The 26,338-nt window shown below is 46.0% G+C and overlaps 1 protein-coding gene across 1 annotated transcript in view; it reads right to left on the reverse strand.

Annotated features, from left to right (window-relative positions):
• The window catches only part of fbn2b (fibrillin 2b), a 310,225-nt gene that overhangs the window by 255,493 nt on the left and 28,394 nt on the right, over positions 1-26,338 (reverse strand). The window lies entirely within an intron of this gene.

Genomic DNA, 26,338 nt, shown 5'->3' on the forward strand with positions numbered 1-26,338 from the left:
GTGTCTCTAGTGCCGCACGGCTTCCACTATGGCTATGACCGAGGGGTGTCGAATTTTGGAAGGGTGGAGGGTCCTAGAGAAGAATGCTATTGGCCTGCCCGCCTGGTTCGGTGTGGCGGCCAGTGCGACGTCTGACGCATCACTCTCTACCTGAAAAGGAATGGACTCGTCCACCGTGTGCATTGTGGCCTTGGTGATGTTGGCCTTGATGCGGTTGAAGGCCGAGTGGGCAACATCCGTCAGCGGAAAAGTGGTTGTTTGAATAAGTGGGCGGGCTTTGTCCGCATAGTTGGGGACCCACTGGGCACAGTAGGAGAACAGCCCCAGGCATCCTTTTAGGGCCTTGAGGCTGTGGGGAGGGGGGAGTTCTGTGAGGGGGCGCATATGGTCGGGGTCGGGCTCTAGGACTCCGTTCTCTACGACATAGCCGAGAATGGCTAGTCGGGTAGTACGGAAGACACAGTTTTCTTTGGTGTATGTGAGGTTGAGGGATTGGGCGGCCTGAAGGAACCTCTGGAGGTTGACGTCATGGTTCTGCTGGTCATGGCTGCAGATGGTCAAATTGTCCAAGGATGGGTATGTAGCCCGCAAACCGTACTGGTCCACCATTCGGTCCATCGTTCTCTGAAAGACCGAGACTCCGTTACTGATGGCGAAGGGGACTCTGAGGAAGTGGAAGAGCCGGCCGGGTGCCTCGAAAGCAGTGTAGTGGTGCTCTTCCAGGCTGATTGGGAGCTGGTGGTAGGCTGATGACAGATCGACTGTTGAGAACACACGGTATTGCGCGATCTGGTTGACCATCTCCGCTATGCGGAGGAGGGGGTACGCAACGAGTTGCGTGAATCGGTTAATTGTCTGGCTGTAGTTCACAACCATCCGATTCTTTTCCCCGGTCCGGGCGACCACCACTTGCGCTCTCCAGGGGCTGTTGCTGGCCTCAATGATCCCTTCACTCAACAGTTGCTGGACCTCCGACTTGATAAACGTCATGTCTAGCGAACTGTACCGCCTGCTCCTGGCGGCGATGGGCTTACAGTCAGGGGTGAGATTCGGAAAGACTGAAGGGGGGGGGAGACCTTGAGGGTCGCGAGGCTGCACACCATGAGGGGGGGGGGGGCAAGGATCCACCGAACTGTAGGGTCAGGCTTTGGTGGTTACATTGAAAGTCCAATCCGAGCAGTAGGGGAGGGGCGTAGAGGTGGGGGAGGACGTAGAACTTAAAATGAGTGTACTCTGCCCTGCATAGTGAGATTGGCGATACAGTACCACCGGATCCGAACCGAATGGGACCCGGAGGCAAGGGAGATTGTTTGGGAGGTTGGGTAGGTGGGAGGGGGCAGCGCCTTACCTTGTCGGGGTGGACAAAGCTCTCCTTGCTCCCGGAGTTGAAAAGACAGGGGGTCTCATGCCCGTTGACCCGGACGACCAGCATGGAGGCTTTTTTGGCTGCGTGTTGGTCGGTGCCGGAGTCGGCGGCCAAGGTGGCTGCCCCCATGAGTCACACGTGTCGGTCGGTGTTGGGGCCAGCGACCAAGATGACGGCCCCCACGAGTCACACGATGCCGATGACGCATCTGACGGGAGCATTCCGGGCAGGCACGTAGCCGCATTGCGGGGTCTGTGGGGCTGCGAGTCCATGGGTCCGGCCTCGTGCATGTTCGATTTCTGGGCCTTAGGCCGGCCCAGTCAGACTCTAGCGAAGTGCCCCTCCTTCCCACAATCGCTACACGTTGCTGTGCGGGCTGGGCAGCGCTGCCGGGGGTGTTGACCCTAGCTGCATAAGTAGAAATGAGATTCCCCGGGCTGGGCTGGCAGACGCGCGGCACAGGCCTGCGGCATAGTCGGGTCCGACGGGGGCCGCGACGAGGGTGTCCACGAAGGGTTTGCCAGGCCCGCGGGGAATGCACTGAGGTTCTGGTCGGCCACTTCTAGTGAGGTAGCTAGCATTACCGTGTCCCGCAGGTCGGAGGTCCTGTTTTCCAGCAGACGCTGCCTGATATAGTTCGAGCGGATCCCTGCCACGTAGACGTCCCGGATCTGTGAGTTCATGTGTTCCTCCGCCGTCACATCTCGATAGCTGCACTTCCTCGCGACTAGGGTCAGGGTTTCCAGATACTTGTCCAGCGATTCTCCAGTGCGTTGACGGCGAGTAGTGAGGAGGTGTCTGGCGAAAACCTAATTTACGGGGTTCATGAAGTGTGCCTTGAGAGTTGCGACCGCCGACTCGTTTGTGGCCGCTTTCTTGATCATTACTGAGATTCGATGGCTCACCCGAGCCTGGAGGAGTCGCAGCTTGAGAGTCTCTGAGGGAGGAGTAGTGGAGGAGTCGAGATAGGCCTCGAAGCATCGGAGCCAATGTTCGAATATTTCTTTGACTTCAGACGCGACGGCATCGAGTTCGAGTCTGTCTGGCTTTAGAGTGGCTTCCATAGTGCTGTCCATGACTAATAAATTGATATGCCTTCAATTCACCAAGAGGCAGAGAGAGTGAGTGAACAGTAGGCTTTATTAGTCATGAACATGCCTAGCCAGAGTCTGTTGTACAGATGAATGACGCCCATCTATATATGGCCTCGTTGAGGGAGGAGCCAGAGGCGGAGCCATACCGGGGCTACAGTACAGTACCTGTAAGCAGCTTGTATCACCACTTCCAGGTCATAGGTCATAGGTTACAGTATCATACATGCATTATGGTGAATACATTCACCACAGTTGAAAGAGTGTCAGAGAGAATTTGAGAAAGAGAGAATTGCGCCAACAGTTCTGGAATTAGGAATTTCAGTCATCATAAGTTTTGGGCTATCCAGTGACATCTGTTGGGAACCACCTGCCAATTTCTCATTTACTGTACCAGGATTCATTTGTATAAATTGAATTAAAGTTGCAATGTAAACTGATTGCGATTCAGGTTGAGAGAGCTTTACTCAGGAGTCAGGTGGCTTGAACTTGCCAACGGTCTGTAGACCCTGTTGACATCTTTTGGCGGTTTGTCATTAGTTAATTTGGGCATAATTCAGTGAATTAGTAAATATCAGTTTTTCATAGATCTTGGGCGCGATTCTCCGCTCCCCAGGCCGGATGGGAGAATCGCGGGAGGGCCGCTCTGGCACCCTCCGTGATTCTCCTACCCCCCCCCCCAAAATGGCGAGTCGCAAAACACGACACGCCACTCGGAGAATCACGGGTCGCCGGATTCTCCGGCCCGGATGGGCCGAGCGGCCTGCTGTTCCCAACCTGTTCACGCCGGCGGCAACCACACCTGGTCACTGCCGGCGTGAACATAGCGCGAAAGTTAAGTTTGGGGTCTGTGGGGGGGCGGAGAGGGGATCGAGCACCACAGCCGTGCCCACCAATCGTCGGGCCGGCGTCTCTAAGATACGCACTCTTTCCCCTCCCTCACCCCGCAAGATCAAGCCGCCACGTCTTGCGGGGCAGCGGAGGGGAAGACGGCAACCGTGCATGCGCGGGTTGGCGCCGGCCAACCTGCGCATGCGCGGCTGACGTCACTAAGGCGCCGCCAGCCACGTCATTATCGGCGCGCCGCCTTGACGCCAACGTCAAGGCCCGGCGGCTGAGTTCCACGAAACGCCGCTTCTAGCCCCCGGGGGGTGGGGGGGGGGGGGGGGGGGGGGACAATAGGGGGCGAGGAGTGGCCTCCGACGCCGTCGTGAAACACTCCGGGTTTCACGACGGCGTCGGCTGTTGCGGAGAATTCCGCCCCTTACCTCAAAGCTGCGATACAATTCAACATACTTTCAATAGATTTTGTTGTTCGGGCTGATGACCGGTGGGAGTGGGGGGGGGGGATTGATGAGAAAGATTGAAATGGTCAAGGCAAATTGGATTGTGGCAGGGAAATCTGTTGGTTCCAGGGTTGGTGGGGGTGGCAATGGGTGGGCCGGTGTTGTAGGGGGCCGTCGACAGAGCATGGGGATGACAGCAGTTTTGTTTGGTATGCAGGGGAGAGCATTTATTTCCCTGCTGGAAAGGCTTTCCTCAGTCATTCACTCTGTTGCTAATTCCTAAACTCTGCTAAACCCAAACCGCAGGCATAAAAACAAAACTATGGCAATATTTGAGGCACACCGCCTCATTGAAATAACAAACCCGCATTTCAAGAAGAGTCTAATCTATGCCGTTCGGCCTACCTTCTTAAAACTGGAGTTTGAGTTGGGATTCTGATTTTTGAAATTTTAAGTACTCCCCCCACACTGGCTGGACTTGTGGGGTTAAACTCCCCAGTTTGTTGAAGAGCCCACAGTTAAATCAGCTTTTCAATTTTTAATCTGACCGTACACTTTCCCATAAAAATGCATTCAGGGAAACAGGCAGTGCACAGCAGGTCTCAGTGAGGGTAAGTTTATCAGAGAATGTTCAAAAATGATTAAAAGACCAGAAAAATGGCTTTTGCTGCAGCTGAAAATCTAGTCAGTGTTAAAATTGAAAGGTGGAAAAAGAGATTTCAAATCACATCAGGTCAGTACGGTTCAAACAAGCACAGTTAGAGAATGCTCGCATTTCAGGAGGAGCTTTGCCCCGTTAAAGGGTTTGATGGACAGATGTAAAACATTGAAGAGATTTGAGCATTTTGTAGTTAGGGTCACAATTCTGCAATCTTTTTTTTTAAATTTAGATTACCCAATTATTTTTTCCAATTAAGGGGCAATTTAGCGTGGCCAATCCACCTACTCTGCACATTTTTTTTGGGGATTGTGGGGCGAAACCCACGCAGACACGGGGAGAATGTGCAAACTCCACACGGACAGTGACCCAGAGCCGGGTTCGAACCTGGGACCTCAGTGCCGTGAGGTGGTTGTGCTAACCACTAGGCCACCGTGCTGCCCCCCAATTCTGCAATCTTTTGATCCACGTAACTGATTTACATCTTTTGTGACCAATTTGCTCCTCCCCCACTAATTCTGGAGTCCATGTGCATTTCATCCATCATATCTGACACTTTCTTAAAGAACTGTGCCAGTATCACAAGATGATTTTATTGATCTTGCCAGACATAAAGATGCCCGACAGCTGGCAAAGTTAGCCAGCTTAAAGTAGGGTAAATAATCCATGCACAAAACAGCAGTCGAGTCCGTCTGGAATGGTAAACAGACCGTGGAGTCACCTAATGATTTAGGATTGTAGCAATCAGGCTGTGGGTTATCTTACAATGGAGTCTCACAATATCTGCCCTTGGAAATCCTCATCTTTCTCAATTTTCTCTTTCTCCAAAAGATCTACTGTCTTTTAATATTAATGCTCAGTGTGAACCAACTATTCTTCATCTTCAGGTAATATTCTTGATTAATTGAGGGTCGCTGAACCACAATTTTTTGCCGCAATTTTACTATGGGGTAGGGCAATGAGGACCCCAATTCAGCCTCAGTTAGAATGGAGATGGAACCCCATGCTGTTGACATCAATCTGAACCAAACAGTAGGTAACGAGTCAATTGAGCTAACCAGCCCCCGAACTAACTCTTCCTTCTGGTTTTCCCTCACTTTCTTCCTTGCTCTTTCTATCCTGCAACTTCCAACCAGGGCAAACTGTGGGCTGGGAAATGTTAATGAAGATCAAACCTCAATGGGTTATGGGTCAATGAACATGTGCTCAGGATTGGCTGCTAAGCATAAAGAGAAGATTATACAAATGGCTCTTGCCTCAGGAATTGCTATCTTGTTATTGCTGGACATTTGGGATTATTCCCAATTCACTGATTTAAGCGAATGTTTTCTTTTTTCCTTTTTTTCTCTCAGGTTGGGGTTAATGGGGCTGTCCACATTGAGTGTCTCACTTTCAGGTTCTGATCTTTATACCTGCAAATGTTGGAACTTCACCATTTCGGCCAATTAGATTACTGTCACTGTAAAGGCAGGAGCGTATTGCGCACTGAAAAGTTTCTAATAGTGATTTTCAGAGAGTAAATTAAAGTTTCTTCCTGTTCAGGGAGGGCTGTGGGTTTCTCCTTGGCTGTGATTGCTCTGGGAGGGAAAGTTGTGTTGTGGGAATTTGGGTCAGCTTAGCATTGTTCGCAGACAGGTGCTCCCAATGCCAGCAGTTGAATAGCTTTCTTTCAGAAATGAGAGGAAAAGAAAGAATGGAAACAGGAAACTTGCATTTACACATTTATCCTTTATATTATTTTTCACATCAGTAAAATACTGTGAGGTAATACTATGAGGTCACTATTGTAAAGTAGGCAATACACTAATATGTACACAGAGGTTGGAACATTTGCACAAATTAAGATTAGAATCAGAACATGGACATTGCTGACTCCCAGCCACGCTGATCGATGTGATCAGTCCATTACCCCCAACCTGGAAAGCCAGTGCTAAACAAAAACATTTGCTCAAAGCAGTGAATTGGGAACAATCCCGACTGCCCAACAATAACCATTTTGCACACAGCAGCAACAATGAGATGAGGAGCATTCTACGCTCTGCACATACAACTCCCCACAGAGTTAGTTTGTCCCAAACTCCACTGCCTGTGTGCACAGAGTCCCGTCACCCATCATCCAGAGCTCGCTGACCCATATTGGCTCCTGGTCCTACAATGTCTCGAATGTAACATTCTGATTTTTCAGCTCAAATCTTTCCCAAGGCCTTACCCATGCCCGTAACCTCTGCCAAGGGCAGTCACCAATGACACCTCTAAATTTTCCTTGTTGCATACAGCTATCTGCAGTACCATTAAATTGCTTTGCACAGCGACTCACGTGTGATATTCTAAAGGGGCCAACGTGTGCGCGGCCTATCTGTTACCTCCATGCTTGCTGCACAGACAAGGACAACCGAAGCTTAGAGGGAACCTTGCCTTGAAGATCTCTGCATTGCTCCAATTCTGGAATCTTTGTGCATCTTCAATTTCCTTTGTCAGAATGCAGCCAGCCATGCTTCATTTGACTTGGCCCCAAGCTCTTGAATTCCCTCTCCAACCAGTCTATCTCTCTTTCAAGACTTTACCCTTCATTCAGCTGTCCCCATCTGTCTTTATTTGGCTCAATATGAAATTTTGTTGAATAAAGCTCCTGTGCATTGTCTAGTATGCTATGCTACATTAAAGATACAACATAAATGTAGTGTGCTGTTGTTGGTATAGTATAATACAAGAAACCTGAGGCAACATCTTCCAAATCCAAGACAGCTACCAGAAGGACAAAGACAGCAGACACCGCCAACTGGAGGTTCCCCTCCAAATCACTCACCATCCTGATTTGGAAATATATCACCATTCCTTCAGTGTCGCTGGGTCAAAATCCTGGAACTCCCTCCTGTGGTGAATTCATACTGTATTGTAATTCACACTGTATTGTATTGCATAGTATTATGTCCTTGTGGGCTCTGTCTGTGAGCCGTTGCGTGGCTCTGCCCATAGGGAGAGATGAGGAACTTGTACAGGGCTCCACCCTTGGCTCCGCCCATGGCTCCGGCCATGGCCCCTCCCACTACCAGAAGAATAAAGTGCTGCAGCCGTGAGCCAGTTCTTCTGGTCGCAGGCAGGCTCAGTTGTAAGACTATTAAAACCACAGTTTACTTCCAATCGTGTTCCGAGTGAATTGATGGTCATATCACCTCCCTAACAGCACTGTGGGTGTACCTACACCTCGGGGACTGCAGCGGTTCAAGAAGGACACCACCTTCTCAGGGGCAATTAGACAGGATCAATAAATGCTGGTCTAGCGGCAACACCCACATCCCATAAAAACGAAGAAAGAGATGAGCATCACTGGCGAGGGGTGAGGGAGGGATAGAGGAAGACTGGGGGCAATTATACCAGGCAGGCAAGATTTCATGCCTGTGTTACATTAAAAAAAAACAATTATTATTAATTTCTGAAATTAAGCAGAATTTCAAATTTATTTCAACAAAGCTTGGTTCTTGGGATCAGGCACTTTGAAAGGCAGCGTATACTCACACAAATCCTTCCTGATGGGCCCAGTGGTGAGGACTAAGATAACTATATACATGTCAGCTGTGGCTCAGTCGTAGCTCTCTCACCTCAGACACAGAAGGTTGTGGATTTAAGCCCCAATATAGAAACTTGTGCATCTTACCTAGGCTGGCACCTTGAGTACAGTATTGGGAAAGTGCTACACTGTCAGAGGAGCTGTCTTTGAGATGAGTTCTTTAAACTGAAGTCCTGTCTGCTCTCTCAGATGTACATAGAAAAGGACCCAAATCCCTGGGCGTGATTTAACTAAATAAAGCACGTTTAGCCATGTGTTTCCCGGTGCTTACTGAGTAACACAATGCTATCAAACGGCACTTAGGTTAGATAGGGGGCCTAAGCGGGGAGAGGCCACACAAAGCGCCGATTTGTGCACGGAGGAGCTCCGCTCGCTAGAACTCCTCAGTGTAGTGAGAGATTGGGATTTTTAAATGGCGTCCCAATCTCTGGAGCCCCTACACAACCACCCCCCGCAAGTCCCACCTCACTATGAAAGGGTGCACGGCACCCCCCCCCCCCCCAGGTGGCACAGCCAGGGTGTCAGGCTGGCACTGCCAGGGTGCCCAGTGGCAGTAGTGCCAGAGTGCCACCCTTCCCAAAGGGCTTGCACCTGGGAGCCTCTGATCCGCTGGGAGATCCTTATGAGTGCCATTCCATCTGCTCCAAGATTGTGGCGACCAGCACTGAAAGGCACTAGCCCGAGGTCTCCGAGGTAAAGGGGATAGATCACAATGCCTCGGATTTCTCGGAAAACTTCATATTACAATGAGTCCAGCTGTCTCGCCCTAATATTCAGATTTGCCACCGGGATTTGCATTGCAATGTCTTGCAAGATCACGTTAGATCTTGCGAGGCATCATGAGCCGAGTACATTCGAGAGTATCTTCTATTGGCTACATTGCACTGCAGCGTGTTGTTTTTTGGGTGCAATATATTAATTGAACAAGTAAAGTTATCACTCAATCAACATCTAAAGATGAGGAACCACACCACCTCCCCCTCAGAATGCATCTCCAATTTCTACTTCCGCTTTAAAAAAAAATAAATTTAGGGTGCCCAAATTTTGTTTTTCCAATTAAGAGGCAATTTAGTGTGGCCAATCCACCTAACCTGCACATCTTTGGGTTGTAGGGGTGAAACCCATGCAGACATGGGGAGAATGTGCAAACCCCACATGGACAGTGACCCAGGGCCGGTTTCAAACCCGGGTCCTCAGCGCCGTAGTCCCAATGCTAACCACTGCGCCACTTTCTACCTCCAGTTTTTTAAAATGTTTCTCTTCACCCTCTCCTAGAACACGCTCCTGTCAATGTGACTCCTTTCATTTCTCCCTTCTAGAAGATTCTGCACTCCTAGATACTTCATCCAAATGTATTCCTTAACCCTTCTACTTTCCTGCCACCATCTCAGTCAAGCCTATAGATTCCTTGTGTCGCTCAATGTCCTCCAAAGGGCTCATTAAGGCACTCACCTCTGCCTCCTAACGAACAACAAACCTGACCGTTCCATCCTACTATCTCACTGTCCTTCCCACTCAGCACACCCGCTCAGCGTTGATTTTGCCAATCTCATTCCCGCCCAATTTGCCCCTCCCACTGTTGACTCTGCCAGTGAGTCGACTCTCACTGGCCTTCTCTGGGCATCACTCCAGATTGCTTATCAGTTGTGAACAAAGCCCTTGCCATCAGTGGGATTGTTGTGGATGATTACATTGGCAACATGGCCCCGATGGGAACCTGGCTGAGGGGGTGATGACACCTCCCCACCTTTCGTCACTTGCCCATATTGTTGCAGTGGTGTCAGGCTCTCATACTGGAGAGGCAAGAGTTCAGGCCTCTGTTAAATAAAAATACAATGTATTAGCTAATGAAAGTTACAATTATTCATAACCAAATCATGCCCTAAGAGGACGTTGGGCTTCTTGGACCTCCATGTTAATCATGTTCTGGAGGGATGGATCATCCTCATTGATGGTTCATTCATCCAGTTGGCAGCGCTTTTTGGAAAATTCATCTCCTTTATCATCCATCTTTCCCATCAGCATCAGACTTTCTAAATCATGATTTCTTACCATGTGGGCAACAAATTGATACCTTATTCTATCTCTTATTCCTCCTGCAGTTTCTCCTCCTTGAAGCATCCCCACCTTGCTCCATTCCTCTTGTCTCCATTTTAAATCCTCTTTCTCTACCATCTCCCTAAGAAGCATAAACGTTTTATCAAGTAAATAACTTCACAGCTTTCGTCCCTCGGCCTTTGCACTGAGCAACCTCTCACATTCAGTGATTTCAATCTCCATCTCAAAGTCATTAGGCTCCCTCTCATGAAGTCACTGCCCTCTTCCCCTCTCTGCATCTCTCCCTCCAAGTAAACTCTCCCTCCAAGTAAAGCCATATTCACCCCCACTGTGTCAATCATGGATGAGGCCGCCTCCAAACATTTTACTGTAACACTCTTCACTCGCATTCACCTGCCCCTTCACAATCCTATATCTTGTTGCATATGGCCCCAGAGGAAAAGGAAATCCTCCAATTCACTTTAACAACTGCAATTCCAAAATGTCTAACAATTGGCTCACTTACTCACCACGATATTTCTGCAGCTACCAATCTGCTCAACTAAGTGGTTGGGATCTGGTATGCACTGTGAGACCGGATGGAACCAATTCAATTGTGGCTTTAAAGAGAATTGGATAAACACTTCAATAGAATTGAACTGAAGGGGTATGGGAAAAGGGCTGGCTTGGGACTCGTTGAATTGTTCTTGCAATGATCTGGCATGCATGGGCCAAATGGCCTCCTTTTGTGCTGTGACCATTCTATAATTCTACGATTTTATTGGGGCAGCACGATGGCACAGTTGATAGCACTGCTGCCTCAGTGCCAGGGTTCGATTCTGACCTCGGACGACTGTCTGTGTAAAGTTTGCACATTCTCCCAGTGTCTGCGAGGGTTTCCTCCGGGTGCTCCAATTTCCTCCCACAGTCCAATTAATTTGCAAGTTCGATGGATTGGCCATGCTAAATTTTCCACAAGTGCCCAAAGGTTAAGTGGGGTTACAGGGACAGGGTGGTGGATTGGGCCTCGGGTGCTCTTTCAGAGGGTCAGTGCAGACTTGATGGGCCAAATGACCTCCTTCTGCACTGTGGGGATTCTATAATATCTGCTCATGAAATATTTATCCATTCATAGAGGCCAAGGATTTGAGGTCAGGGTGCAGACAACATATCTGGTTCTGTTGCTCTACAATAAAGGATCAGCAAAAGCTTCTTCTTCAAAATGTGACCACTTCGCGTTTGGAAAAGCTGCACTCGAGAGTGCTTTGGCCAAGACAGGGTTAAGAATCTCGGATGTGTGCACACAGCATAATTCCAACATATTTCTGCACATTGTGCAAAAAACCGCTGCCCCAGGAGCCTTGAAGATTTGGCCACATTCTGAAACAATTACTTCTGATTACCAGCCCTCAAATTTAAACCACATCTGCATCATTCTTCATTTGGTAATCGGTTTAAATGTAGCTTCACATCAAAGTTATTTCGGCAAAGTTTGAAATCGGAGCGGAACTCTATATACCAGCTTGAAGGCATTCCATGTACTTACAGCATCATTCATTTTCTGCAGTCTTCTCCGAGTCCAAACAAGGAAAAGTGGATGTGCTTTAATTCTGCCTTGCATTCCCCGACATCCACAAAAAATTCTATTTCTTTTTAAAGAAGTTTCACAGTTTGGGGTTAGGAAAGGGGTAAAGGGGGCAACACGGTGGCTCAGTGGTTAGTGCTGCTGCCTCACGGCGCCGAGGTCCCAGGTTCGATCTCGGCTCTGGGTCACTGTCCATGTGGAGTTTGCACATTCTCCCCGTGTTTATGTGGGTTTCGTCCCTACAACCCAAAAGATATGCAGGGTAGGTGGATTGGCCACTCTAAATTGCCCCTTAATTGGAAAAAATAAATTGGGTACTCTAAATTTATTTTTTAAAAAGGAAAGGGCTAAAGCCCCCCCCCCCCCCCCGCCGTCCCTTTGCGATTTCGGGACAAAGCTCTCAAGCTTGGTTCCTACTGTAGGAATTAACGGATCTCAGTTGGAGACACTACAGTTATTTGTTTTGCCATTCCTTCAGCGCACGCAGAAAATTAATCTGGAAAATGCATGCATGTGGGTATCAGGTGAGGTTAGTTACAGCAGTCATTCCCCCTGCTCAACACTCACTATTTAGATTCTGACTGTCTGACTACACATGAAGAAAGGTCGGTCAATTGAGATAATGGAGGGATGAAATGCTTTGGGGGGGGGGGGGATACCCCAGTAAGAGTCAACACCCAAGCAACAGTGCACAGTGAGAGTCAGTGCTTAGGTACCTGTAGTCCAGCAAGAGCTCAATGTGAGTTACTATACAAGTAACTGTACCCAGTGTGAATCAAAACATTCCAAAAAGAGATAGGAATAAATGTAAACGCGCAGGAAAATAAAACAATATATTTGGATTTAAGGGAAAGATATTTTTGTCAATTGCTGAGATTTGGTCAAAGGGCAATTGTTGCTTGGGTGGGCAATAAAACCTCTGTGTTCATAATAAACATACTTCACATGCTTAAGTTATCATCCTATCTCCGATACTCTCCCACAACACCGCTGGGCTTAACTATGCTCCAATCATTATCCAGTAGGATCTATCAAAGACTAGGGAAAACAATGGTATACCGAACATTCCCATTCACCCACTGACAGGCCAATGCCCTGTCGTTCAAATTTATTCCATTCTAATTTACCTCACAAAAGACTTCCTTCTCCAATTGCCTGCCACGCAAATACCAGTAAAATAGATAGAAACAGTCTATGACATAAGTTTCAGGTTAAACTATTTATTGTATCACAATTCATATGGAAATGTATATACCTTGCGAGACAAATAGTTGTTTGGTAGTACAGCACCTGAGTATTACTAACAAAGGAGACATGTTGTCAAAACTTCCTGTCTTGCACTCATCTGTTCAGACTTGAGAATGTCAAATTTCACCTCGAAGCAACTTACGTTCAAATGCAAGGACTAGTCCTCTTCAGACAAAAGGAACACGTCCAGGCATTGCACATTTTTTGAACCAAAAAGTGCATGGGGGACAATTGTTTCCTGGTGCATTCACCATGACAACCAGAGTCAACTTACGAATCAAACTGCATCCTTACTCATGCAGTATAAATTATTGTTCCCTTTGAAATTTGGCATTCTTGAATCTGTCCTGATGAGTGCAAGATGAAAAGTTTCAACAGAATATCTTTTTTTTTCCAGCAATACGCTCAGCTATTTTTATTTAGTCTTCATCAGCGAGGGTTTATGCACATTCATTGTTGAGGAGCAGTGCCTAGGGCACCCCATCTCAAAGTTAAGAGACAGGCCTCTCTCCGATAGACATCTGGATCCCCCATCCATTCTTTCCAATCTTTACCCCCCATCCTCCATCCATTAACCCCCACCCTATCGTCACCCTGCCCCTGGCCTCGCCCCTTGCTCGTGCCAATCTGGCAGCGTCCGGTTGGCAGTGTCAGAGATGTTCCTGATCAGCGAGGGGCTACACTGGCCTCAGGTGCTATCATCTCGATTGCTGTAGAGTAGTAGTGATTCCCACCTGCATGATGTCATGCCAGCGGGGGAACATCAGATGTCTCTGGGAGATATGTCCCCCACTGGGCATGAACCTGATTACATCGCCAGTGGGGAAGATCTCATTCGGAGATCACCCCAGTGCAAATCCCGTTATGATGCTCTCACGAGAGGTAGCAGCCATAATGGGATTTGCGTTCCTGGCAACAGGCTCAGAAAACCCCTCCCTCCCCCATTGTGTGTTGTCCCCTTAGTTAGGACTCTGATTCGGTACGTCTTGCTTTCGATACATGCTTGTTTCAGGACTCACCTCACTGGAGTGGAAATTCTACTTCAAGTACAACCAACAATCCCCAACATACCCCTGGAGTTTCTACACAAATACATTAGCACATCAACAAATGCAAAATTTGTCAGGAACCAATTGAGGAATGTTTTAAAAATGAATTTTGGAAAATTGGTGACTTGGTGCAGTTTGATTAAAATAAGTTCATCACGAAAACAAAAGAAAGACATATTTACAACGGGTGAGATTCTCCTTCTAGTCTGTGGAGGCACCCATTGCGAGTGGGAATGGAAAATGTGGCGTTCCAGGCATTTTCAATGGCACCGGAAAATCCCAGTTGCGAACGAGGACGGAAGGATTTGACCATTACGCCGTTCACAACCACCAGATGCTATAAAACGCTTTACAGGCAACAAAGTACTTTTGAAGTCTGACCAGTGTGATAACGTAGGACATTATCACAAAAAATAAGCATTTTTAATTATTGTTAAGCCACCACCTTTGAGTAGCAAGATTTTAAATCACAGAATAGTTACGGCACAGAAGGAGGTCATTCGGCCTATTGGGTCTGCAACGGAATAATTGAACATAAAATATACAGAACACAACAGCTGCTAGTTATATTGGGCTACTTTAAATTTATTTTTAAAAATCTGACTAGAGTACCCAATTCATATTTTCCAATTAAGGGGCAATTTAGCGTTGCCAATTCACCTACCCTGCACATCTTTGGGTTATGGGAGTGAAACCCACTCAAACCCGTAAACCCATGCAAACTCCACACAGACAGTGGCCCAGAGTCAGGATCGAACCTGGGACCTTGGTGCCATGAGGCAGCAGTGCCAACGACTGCGCCCCCGTGCTGCCCTTCAGTTTTAACTAATTAACAAATAGCTAAGTTAAAACAGCCCAAAATAACTAGCTTATTTTTTGGATCCTCTGTGAAGGCCGCCTGCAAAGCAGTGTAATTACCAGAAATTCCCGATGGTGATGAATTCATCCTGGGGGCCTGGTCGATTTTCTGGTGGACTGGCATCAGCTAAAGAAACTCTAATTTGCACTTAAATTTCTGCCAATTTGTGGAATGGGCAAAGTCAATGCAACTAAGCAGAAAATCTATTCCATTGTCTTTTCTTGCATCACGAAGAACTGTCTTATGACTTACTATAACAGATTAACCCAATTAAGGGGCCAAGCCCGCAGACAACAGGCTTCCTCAGATAGGCTTCTGACAAAGGGATAGTTTTGTGTGTCTTGGCTTAAAGTGTCACTGTGTACACAACTCTGTCTTAAATTTTGTCTCTCCAATTCAAGATTGGTCAAAAAATAGAATCCCGAGTGACAAAAAGAAAATAAGCCTTTTTTCCTGAAATGCTTGGAAAGAGCGTGCAATGATTTTTTAAAAAACATTGTTTTATTGGACCCTTATGTGCATGTAAAAGGGACAAAACTATTCATGATTCATTTTCCAGCTGGTTAACATTGTAGCGCTCATGGGGACTGTTGCAATTTTAATATAACTGCCATTTTTAAAGCAATCAGTCTAGATTATGTGTTCTAACTACTGGGGGCAAGAATTATGGGGTGGGTGGCAACATTATGGTGGCTTTCATTAAACCCTTTTTATTAAATCACCTCATTAAATCCCATTGGTTCAATCCTGCTCACCACAGCCCATTCACTAAATGGAATTCATTAAATTTTGTTTATTAAATGGCAGAAATTTCATCATGTTCAGTAAATAATCTTCAATAAATCTTACTTATTAAATGACATTAATTAATTGACCTTCATTAAAAACACATTAAATAAATGGCGTGCATTAAATCATGCCCATGAAATAACCTTCATTACATTCCATTCATCAAATTGTGTTCACTGCCTTTTTATTAACTGGCCATTGTTAAATGGTAATGTATTAAACAAACCATGTTTATTAAATAACCTTCATTAAATTGCATTCATTAAAATGATTACGGTCTTGTTTTATCAATCTGTATTTGTTAAATAGTGAACATTAAACTGTGCTCAATAAAATTCTAATTTATTAAATAGTGTCTATTAATTAACCTTCATTAAATGGTCTTCATTAAGTCCTGCTCATTAAATGGTCTTTAACAAAGGGCATGCTTGAAATGGTATTCATTAAAACAGCCTGCCTCAAATCCTATTCCTTAAATGGTATCCATTAAACCGGTTGACTGAATTACCTCATTAAATCTAATTCATTAAACATTAATTCAATGGCCTTCATTAAATGGTGTTGATGAACTAACTTTCAATAAATGACCCTTATTAAATTCCATGGAATAACTGGCATTCATGAGATGAAACTCATTCGACCATTCTCATTAAATTATGTAATGACGTGATCTTCATTGAATCATGTTTATTAAATGGTGTTCATCAATGACATTTGTTGTAATGTTTGCAATGTCACATCAAATAGTGTCGATTGAACAGTATTCATTCAACTATATTTATTAAGTCCTGTTCATTCAGTATCCCACATTAATTATAATCATTCAAATGAATTTGTTAAATTATGTTCATTAAAATTATGAGGATTAATTTGCATACATAAAACCAATTCATTCAATCCTTTACAGTCAATATAAGTTTTATTTGAAATATAGCTATTGCTGTAGGAAATGTGACAGCAAGATCCTACAACATAGCATGAGATATATAACCAGAATCTATTTTTCAAAACAAAAAAAGAAAAATAAACATTGGTTGAGAGAACACCCCTGTTCTTCTCCCAACAGAGGTTTGGGATCTTTTACATTCATGCATGTGGGGCCTTAGCTTAATGCATCATCCAAAAAGCGGACATCACTGACAGTGCAATAGTTAATCAGCACTGCACTGAGTGTGAGCATTGAATGTGTGCTCCAGGGGGCATGAGGGCCTGAAATCACAATCTTCAGACTCAAGATGCAAGCATGTTGCCCCTTGACCCAACGCTGATATCCTGTTCATTATTTCTAGTAATAATCTAATTCAAACATCAAACAACGATCAGAGACAACTTTCACGAACATGGTTTTGGTATTAAGACAGATGACCGACGCAGCGCTTCATCGCTGTGGCACAGTGGTTAACACTGCTGCTTCACAGCATCAGGGACCCGGGTTCAATTCCGGCTTTGGATGATTGTCTGTGTGGAGTTTGTACGATCTCCCAGTGTCTGCATGGGTTTCCTCCGGATGCTCCGGTTTTCTCCCACATTCCAAAGATGTTACAGGTTAGGTGGATTGGCCTTGCTAAATTGAACCTTAGTGTCCAAAAGGTTAAGTGGGGTTGAGGGGATAGGCTGGGTGCGTGGACCTTGGTAGGGTGCTCTTTCAGAGGGTCGGGGCAGACTCGATGGGCCGAATGGCCTCCCTTTGCATCCTATTCTATGAAATCTCATCTCTCTAAAATATCCATGATGGAATTCAGGTATGATATAAACAGTGTACTGAAAACTGTCCTTGTTGGTTTGAGAGCATATGGAGATTATATTACTCTCCTCCTGTAGTTATTACAGTAACCGTGCCGATGGCTGTACTGACCACAGCAACTGAATATCCCAAAACTGTTCCTCTGCAGCGTCTGTAAGTTTCACGGCCTCAAACTGAGGAGCCAAAGTAGCTGTGAGCAGCATCTGCTATTTCCTCAGGCACAGTATTGGCTCAGTGCAGTTACAGATGGTGCCCACAGCGTCTTCACATTGACAATAAAGGGAATTTACTGGGAACTGTGCACAAAAACCTTTTACATATACATTGAATTTTTCAAACCCTCAGAACACCTTGACTGTAAAAATTATGGTAAGCTTGAATTTCTGATGACAATTTTAATTACCTACTCAGTCTGCCTTTTTATTGAGAGCAATCTCTGGCTCCCTGTGAATTTAGAAATAATTTCCCCAACATCTCTGCCCCAATCTCCCACATCTTGGACTTATTGCACTTCAGTTCCATTAACTTAAACCTAAAAGTAGCGCTTGCTAACAAACGAACTTCCAGAACCCTACCAGGTGAAGCCTTTTGTTACAACAATAGGCCGTACATTAAACTTGCAAATGGTCAAAATGAATGGACTTCGAGCTGCAGGGACAAACAGCAACATGTTTGGTGTGATAACTTGTGCCTCATTCCATGAAGTCAGCTTTCAGCCAGGTCTCTGCTGGATTCCTGGGAGCACAGGTTGTTCGCTGCTGGCAGCTGGGGACACGTGAACTTTGTCAGTTGTCCTAACACAAGATTAGATAGGGCCTGGCTCTATTACAATCTACGGCTGGCTGCCAGAGATTATACTGAGAGCTCGCAGTCTGTAGCTGCAGTAACTGCCTTTAATTTGACTGGACTGCACATTCCGCACATTTTTCCTAGAATTAGGAGCCAAGCCCATTTTCTCCCCCCGCTATCAGCAACTTCGCTTCTGGAACTAGGCCAAGCGCTCTGGTATAAACTGCAATGAATGAAAAATCCCTGATCCCTGTCTCCGCAACCCTAGTGTAGGAACATCTTGATACATGTAACCCTTTATCCCAGTCCTAATCCATCTCTGCTTTAAACCTAACGATAGTGTAATGAAAACCGAATGCACGCAGGGCTCCAGTCCAGTGAAGCTCCGGGGACTCTGAGCAAACAAATCGCATTGTCCTTTCAACAGGCAAAGCTGCAAAGCATGCAGAGCTATGCTTACAAACCGAACACAAAGTACCACCTCCTCCGTATCCTGGAGAGGATCAAGGAACCATCCTTCTAAGTGGACTATGAGCTCATAATCTTAATGCTGTGTATTAAAGTGAGTCACGCTATATCTTGAATGTTGTGCACTTCTTTTTTTGCCTGTCCCATTCTATTACATTAATACAATGATATAGAGGACAGACAGAGATTGGATGAACATCAACAAATTTAGATTCGTCTGCAATATTTTCAGATCTGCTATCACTTCCCTGTACCGGCCTCCCCGAACAGGCGCCAGAATGTGGCGACTAGGGGCTTTTCACAGTAAGTTCATTGAAGCCTACTTGTGACAATAAGCGATTATTAAAGATAATAATCCATGGAAATAACGGCAGAGCAATAGTCCCTGGAGTCAGCCACACCAGAATGATAATCCTTGGAATGTGCCACAGCTCAGTAATAGTCCCAGTAGTCAGATCCACCACAGCAATAATCGCTGGGGTGCATCACAATTCAGACATAGTTCCTGGAAGTCCAAAGATCTGCAGGTTATGTGGATTGGCCTGCTAAATTGCTTCTTAGTGTCCAAGGATGTAGGGGGCAGTAGACCTGGGTAGCATGCTCTTTTGAAGGGTAGGTGCAGACTCTGAGGGCCAAATGCCCTCCTTCTGCACTGTATGGATACTATGATTCTATGGAACTAGGCTCAGAGTAATAGTCCTGGAGTGAGAGTCCTTGTATCCAGCCTCATCAAAGTAATATCGCTGGGGTGAGTCACAACTTAGTCATAGTTCCTGGAATTAGCTCCAGAGTATTAGTCCCTGGAGTGGGCCCCACAAGGTACCAATGTTAATGCAGAACAGAACAAAAGTCGCAGAGACATTCCTACTGAGGCACTTGTGCCCCCAGGTTACAGATAAGCACTTTGAAAGAGGCAGCTGAACAGTCTGCAGCTTTGGTAAAACAATGGAAGCTGTGTCTCACCTGAAAGCCAGAGGCACAAGCAAGTACTTACAGGAGACAAATAAAGCCAGTCGCAGCACTTCTGAAACAAAATCTCATGCTCCTCTCCAGTAAATTACTACCATAAACCACCAGGTCTATCTCAGCCACAACTCTGACCAAGTGATGATATCCTTGTGGGTTTGAATCATGCTTATTGTACACTAGTGCGTCCCCCATCACATTACTGACAGGATATCAGATAGACCAAGTCACACTGATAACTTAATAAATAAAGATAAAAGCAGCCACCACTTACTACAATGGGCTTCCCTACAGTTTATGGAATATTAGTGAGAATTTAATGAAATGGTCAAAACTGGATTTCTTAAATAAGAATAGTGGTCTTTCTACCATTTAAATTGCTGACTTTGTGCAGATTTAACACTTGACAGTCCGCCAGCTGCTTTCATAGAATCACAGAATTGACAGTGCAGAAGGAGGCCTTTCGGCCCATCGAGTCTGCACCGGACCCCAGAGAGAGCTCCCCACCCAAGCGCACACCTCCACCCTATCCCCTGTAACCCCACCTACCCTTTTTTGGCCACTAAGGGCAATTTAGCATGGCCAATCCACCTAACCTGCACATCTTTGGGACTGTGGGAGGAAACCAGAGCACCCGGAGGAAACCCACGCAAACACGGGGAGAACTCGCAGACTCTGCACAGACAGTGACCCAAGCTGGGAATCAAACCTGGGACCCTGGAGCTGTGATGCCACTGTGCTAACCATTGTGCTACCGTGCCGCCTGTGCTTTCAATCCAGATTGCACTAAATTACCCTGATGAAATAGGAAAAGTAGTATTATTAACGATGCAGTAGGCAAGGGCAGCATATGGTGCAGTGGATAGCACTGGGACTGCGGCGCTGAGGACCCAGGTTTGAATCCCTGCCCTGAGTCACTGTCCATGTGGACTTTGCACATTCTCCCCATACCTGCGTGGGTTTCACCCCCACAACCCAAAGATTTGCAGGGTAGGTGGACTGGCCACGCTAAATTGCCCCTTAATTGGAAAAAAAATAATAATTGGGTACTCTAAATTTATAAACAAAAAAAAACTATGCAGTAGGCCACAATTCGAAAGTTAATTGTAGCAGTGGAAGATTTTTAAATATTAAGTTTGCAGATTGAGACAGGACTGGGGCCCGAGTAGTGGGGGGGATGAGAATATAATTTAAATTGTTACAGATTGCAAAATGGAACAAGCCGGAAAGCACTTCAAAACAGTTTTTATTGAAAACAACAATGAGAAAACATATTTTGCATTTTACATGATTATCTCAAAACATTTTATAACCAGTGAAGTAAAGTCACTGTTGTAATGTAGGAAATAACAGCCAATTTGCACTCAGCAACTCCCATAAACAGCAATGTGTTAATGGCCAGATTATCTGTTTTGTGAAGTTGGTAGAATGATGAATATTGACCTGGGCATTGGGAATAACTTTGCTGCTCTTCAGACTAATGCATTCGGATTTATTACACTCTCCAAAGCAGGTAGGTAGCAACTTTGCCTAAATCGCTCATCCGAAAGACGGCCCTCCGGCAGTGCAGCATTTCCTCAGTACTGCACTGCTGGAGTGTTAATAAACAAAGAACAAAGAACAATACATCACAGGAACAGGCCCTTTGGCCCTCCAAACCTGCGCTGACCATGGTACCTGCCTAACTAAAACTATATGCACTTACGCAGTCCTTATCCTTCCATTCCCACCTTATTCATATATTTGTCTGGATGTCCCTGAAATGCCGCTATCGTACCTGCTCCCACCACCTCCCCTGGCAGCACATTCCATATATTTACCACCCTCTGTGTAAAAAAACCTGCCTCGCACATCTGTTCTAAACTTTTCCCCATGCACTTTAAACCTATGTCCCCTAGAACCTGACTCTCCTACCCAAGGAAAGAGCATCTGACTATCCACTCTGTCCATGCCACTCATAATCTTGTAGACCTCTATCAGGTCGCCTCTCAACCTCCGTCATTCCAGTGAGGACAGACCGAGTTTAACTAACATCTCCTCATATCTAATACCTCCATATCAGGCAACATCCTAGTAAACCGCTTCTGTACCCTCTGCAAAGCATTCTGGTAGTGTGCCGACCAGAATTGTACACAATATTCCAAATGAGGTCTAACTAAGGGTCCTGTACTACTGCAACTTGACAATTTTCATATTCAATGGCCCAACCGATGAAGGCCAGCATGCCGTATGCTTTCTTGACCACCTTATCCACATGCGTTGCCAGTTTCAGTGATCGGTGGACATTCTCACCCAGATCTCTCTGCCTGTCAGTACTCGCAAGAGTTCTACCATTTGATTCCTAAATTATGTAATTCCTGCACGCATTGGACCTTCCAAAGTGCATTACCTAACACTTGTCTGGATTAAACTCCATCTGCCATTTCTCCACCCAAGACTCCAACCAGTTTATGTCCTCTTCACTATCTGCAACTCCATCAATTTCTGCGAACTTACTAATCAGACCAGCTACATTTTCTTCCAAATCATTTATCTATCATTTAATCTTCATTTTTATGCTCAAGAGTGGCAAAAGAGCAGCACTGAGCTGTGGAACAGAGTAACACGAGAGCGGCCTGACCAGCAAACATTGTCTGCAGGGGCTGCAGTGCCGCAGGAGAGAAGCGGGTGGCCAACAGGATGCTCTGGGTCCAGATGTGACAAGTGGGAGAGCTTTCTTGAAGCTTGCAGGGAGACAGGGAAAGTGAGGCAGGGTTTCCCACATGCTTTGAGAGGTGACAAATGCAGGAAAAGTGAGGAGCTTCCTTGAGCTGGGCCAGGAGTATTGTAGGAATCTGGGAAGATGAGCAGAACACACAGAGAAAGGAGTAAATGTGAACAGTGATGGTACACTTCTGGAGCGGAGGATTCACTGGGCGAGTTTCACCAAGAGGCAGAAGTTTGTAACTTCAGAGTGACAGGCAATTAGAATCATAGAATCCCGACAGTGCAGAGCGAGGCCATTTGGCCCATCGAGTCTCAACCAACCCGCTGAAAGAGCACTGTACCCAAGCCAATCATTGTTTACATGTCGGACTGCCATTATAAATGTTTATATAAAAAGATTTGTTTCTTATAGGTTGGTTTGCAGGATTGAAGGAGCTGGAAGCGAAGTATGGGCTGGAGCAGGGGGAAATGTTTGTATACGTGCAGGTTCGAGATTTTGCCAGAAAGGAGATACAGAGCTTCCCGGTGGAGCCGGCCTCCACATTGCTGGAGGAGATGCTGACGACAGGGGGACTGGAGAAGGGGGTAGTGTCAGCGGTTTACGGAGCTATTTTAGAAGAGGAGAAGGCACCACTGGAAGGGATCAAAGCAGAGTGGGAGGAAGAGTTGGGAGAGGATATGGAGGAGGGGTTCTGATGTGAGGTGCTCGGGAGAGTGTGTGCCTCAGCCTCGTGTCCGAGGTTGGGGCTGATACAGCTGAAGGTGGAATACAGAGCACACCTCACGGGGGCGAGGATGAGCCAATTCTCTGAAGGAGGAGAAGATGTGTGTGAACGTTGCGGGGAGGGGGGGGGGGGCGCTAATCACGTTCATATGTTTTGGTCCTGTCCAACGTTAGATGATTACTGGAGGGAGGTTTTTAGGGTAATTTCTAAAGTGGTGCACATGAAACTGGACCCGGGCCCCCGGGAGGCCATTTTCGGGGGGTCGGGCCAGCCAGGTTTGGAAACAGGTGCGGAGGCATATGTTGTAGCCTTCGCCTTGTTGATCGCCTGAAGGCTGATCCTGATAGGTTGAAGAGCAACCTCTCCACCCTGTGCCCTGGCGTGGCGGGGGGATCTGTTGGAATTCTTGACTCTTGAGAAGGTTGAGTTTGAACTGAGGGGAAGGATGGAGGGGTTCTACAATTCATGGGCATTATTCATTATGCACTTTCAAGAACTGGATAACATCAAACATTAGTTGGGGCGTGTGGGTGAGAGGGTTGGGGGAGGGGGGCTGTGTGTTAATGGCGACTATGGGTGATCCTTAATTCCTTTTTTTCATTTGTTTGTGTGAACATGCAAGCTAATGTTTGGGATTTGGTGGGAGGATGGGATCGTTATTATTGATATGGGGATTGACATATTTGTTATTGATTATTGTTTATTGTTGGTGGGTGTAAATTTGTGAGAAAATGTGAAAAAGGAGAATAAAAATATATTTAAAAAAATAAATGTTTATATAACTGGTCAAGCTCGATCTTTCCCTCCACTGTCTCTGTACTGTCAGATTGCCATCAAACATTTGCTTACATTAAGATGTGCTGCAATTTCCTCCATCTAAACTGGAGGAAACTTAATGGCATTGTCTTCACCAGCCTGTTACAAACTCTGCTACTGATTCCTGTAAAGGGTTAACTCTAATACGACTCAACCATAGTAATAATGGGGCCGCATGGTGGGGCAGTGGGTTAGCCCTGTTGCCACACGACGCCGAGGTCTCAGGTTCGATCCTGGCTCTGGGTCACTGACCGTGTGGAGTTTGCACATTCTCCCCGTGTGTGCGTGGGTTTCGCCCCACAACCCAAAGATGTGCAAGGGTAGGTGGATTGGCCATGCTAAATTGCCCTTAATTGGAAAAAATGAATTGGTACTCTAAATTTTAAAAAAATCTATAATAATAATACCGCACAGAAGAGAATAAATAGTACCTGAGAAATGAACAGAGGCTCCGTCCTAGAGCTTTGTAATCCTGAACACAGTGGCGTATGTAAATTAAGGTTACTTTGAAGGATTTCTGCCTCCAGCCAGATCTTTTGCCAAGAGCGAGACACCTTCATCTTCCAAAATGACCAAACAATAGAATTCCATATCCCTTAGTTGGCATTCTTTCAGATTGAAACAAACAGTTTGTAACATTGATAACCTACTTACTGCTCAGCTGAGCTTCCATCTCCATATCTTAATCAACAAAAGTTGCCCAAATCCACTTCTGTAGCACTGTATATTTATATTACTAAAACCCTTACCCAATCTTTTGTTACCTACAAATCCTGCCAGTGAACCTTCTCAGTTCCTGCCCAGCATAAAAACTAACCACATATGATCAGGAGCCCATTTTAAACCCCACTTGATGTTACCATCTCATGGCCTTATCAATTTCGCACTGGGAAAGATGGGTAAAATCATTCTCTTCCAATGCTGTCTCGACTGGTCTCCTATATTCAATCCTCTGTAAGTGCCAACTCAGCCAGAACTCTATTCTTTTCTCCCATCTTGAAATATTGTTCACCCAGTCCTCGTTTACCTACTGCGATGTCACAAGGGGCCTGGTATTGGAAAGGCGCTATTGCCAATACCTGTTCCTCTACTTTCTAGAGTGTTACAGTCAGGCCTTAAACAAGATAGCCACCGGCAGTCCCAGAAGGAACTGGCGACCTCCAATCAGGAAGTGTATCCATGACAATCTTGGAGATGAGGTTCAGCTGCAAACCCTTAGATAGACCATTCAAGTATCACTGAGCAATAGTAAATGTTTATACCTTAGGATGGAAGCGAGGAGGACGTTGGATTCCTGTGTGAATGACTTGGACCCGGGTTTGATCCTGGCCCCGGGTCACTGTCTGTGTGGAGTTTGCATATTCTCCCCGTGTCTGCGTGGGTTTCACCCCCACAACCCAAAGATGTGCAGGGTAGGTGAATTGGCCACACTAAATTGCCACTTAATTGAAAAAAAACTGATTGGGTACTCTAAATTTATTTTTAAAATAAAAGAAAATCTCGCGAGGTGCGACGGCTGTCGGGAAGCCTAGGGTAGGCCTCTCCTGGCATCGACTGGCTGTGTCGCACCCCCGTTTGGGTGCAACGCAGCTTGTAGATCACGCCCTCAGTAACTGCTCCAAGCCTTTATTACTGGCTGTATCCCGATTGTATCCCTTCACCCTCACACATGGTCAAACTCCATAATCCCCATCAACCAGCATGTATGTCACTAACTCAAATCTCAGTTGGTGATCCTGTTCCCTCACATAGTTGGGATCGGCAACTCCTCCAAGCTGATGCCCTAGGTCACTGGTTACATCACTATTGATGTTAACCCAGCAGTTAATAGTCAGGGATCCTAGGTGCAAAGGAATTGGTGCAATCGTTAGTGTAAAAGCTGCTAGGCTGGGCTGACAGCTACCCTACACTGAAAATCAGAAGATGAACATTTGACCAGGTGGGAAAAAGGAAAAGTAATTGTAGATGTTAGGCTGCAGTATAAAAATGTGTGAAACGAGATTCGACTTTCCCACACACAGAAACCCAGGAGAACTGAATCAGGGTTTTGCATAGAGTAACTCAGGGAACTGAGCCTGGGGGTCTGAGTATGAGATTCCGATACCATGGAGGACTGTACCTGGGTTTTCCAAAAGGTAACCATGGGGAACCGAGTCGGGGTCCCCCAGAGAGTAACCGTGGAGGACTGTATCTGGATTTCCCATAGGGTGACCATGGCAACTCTGCCCTTGATTCCCATAGAGAAATCCTGGGCAACCGAGTCTGAGTTTCCCATGGAGTAATCCAGGGAACTGGATTTCTCATAGAGGAACTGGATCTGGGATTCCCATAGAGTAACCATGGGAAACTGTGCCTGGGATTCCCATAGAGTAACCATAGAGGGCTGTACCTGGGATTCCATAGAATAGCCATGGGGTTTGGGTTTCCACACACTAACCCTGGGGAACCCACTTGGAATGTAATGGAAAAGTAGTTTTTGTTGTTTCACTTACTATGCATTTATGCTGCACGGCCTCTTTATTTTCATAGTCATTTTGTTCTTTATTGCATCAACGGCTACACTTCTCAAGAACTTAATTGGTTGTAAA

The sequence above is a fragment of the Scyliorhinus canicula genome, chromosome 18, assembly GCF_902713615.1.
Source record: "Scyliorhinus canicula chromosome 18, sScyCan1.1, whole genome shotgun sequence".
NCBI classification, from domain to species: domain Eukaryota; kingdom Metazoa; phylum Chordata; class Chondrichthyes; order Carcharhiniformes; family Scyliorhinidae; genus Scyliorhinus; species Scyliorhinus canicula.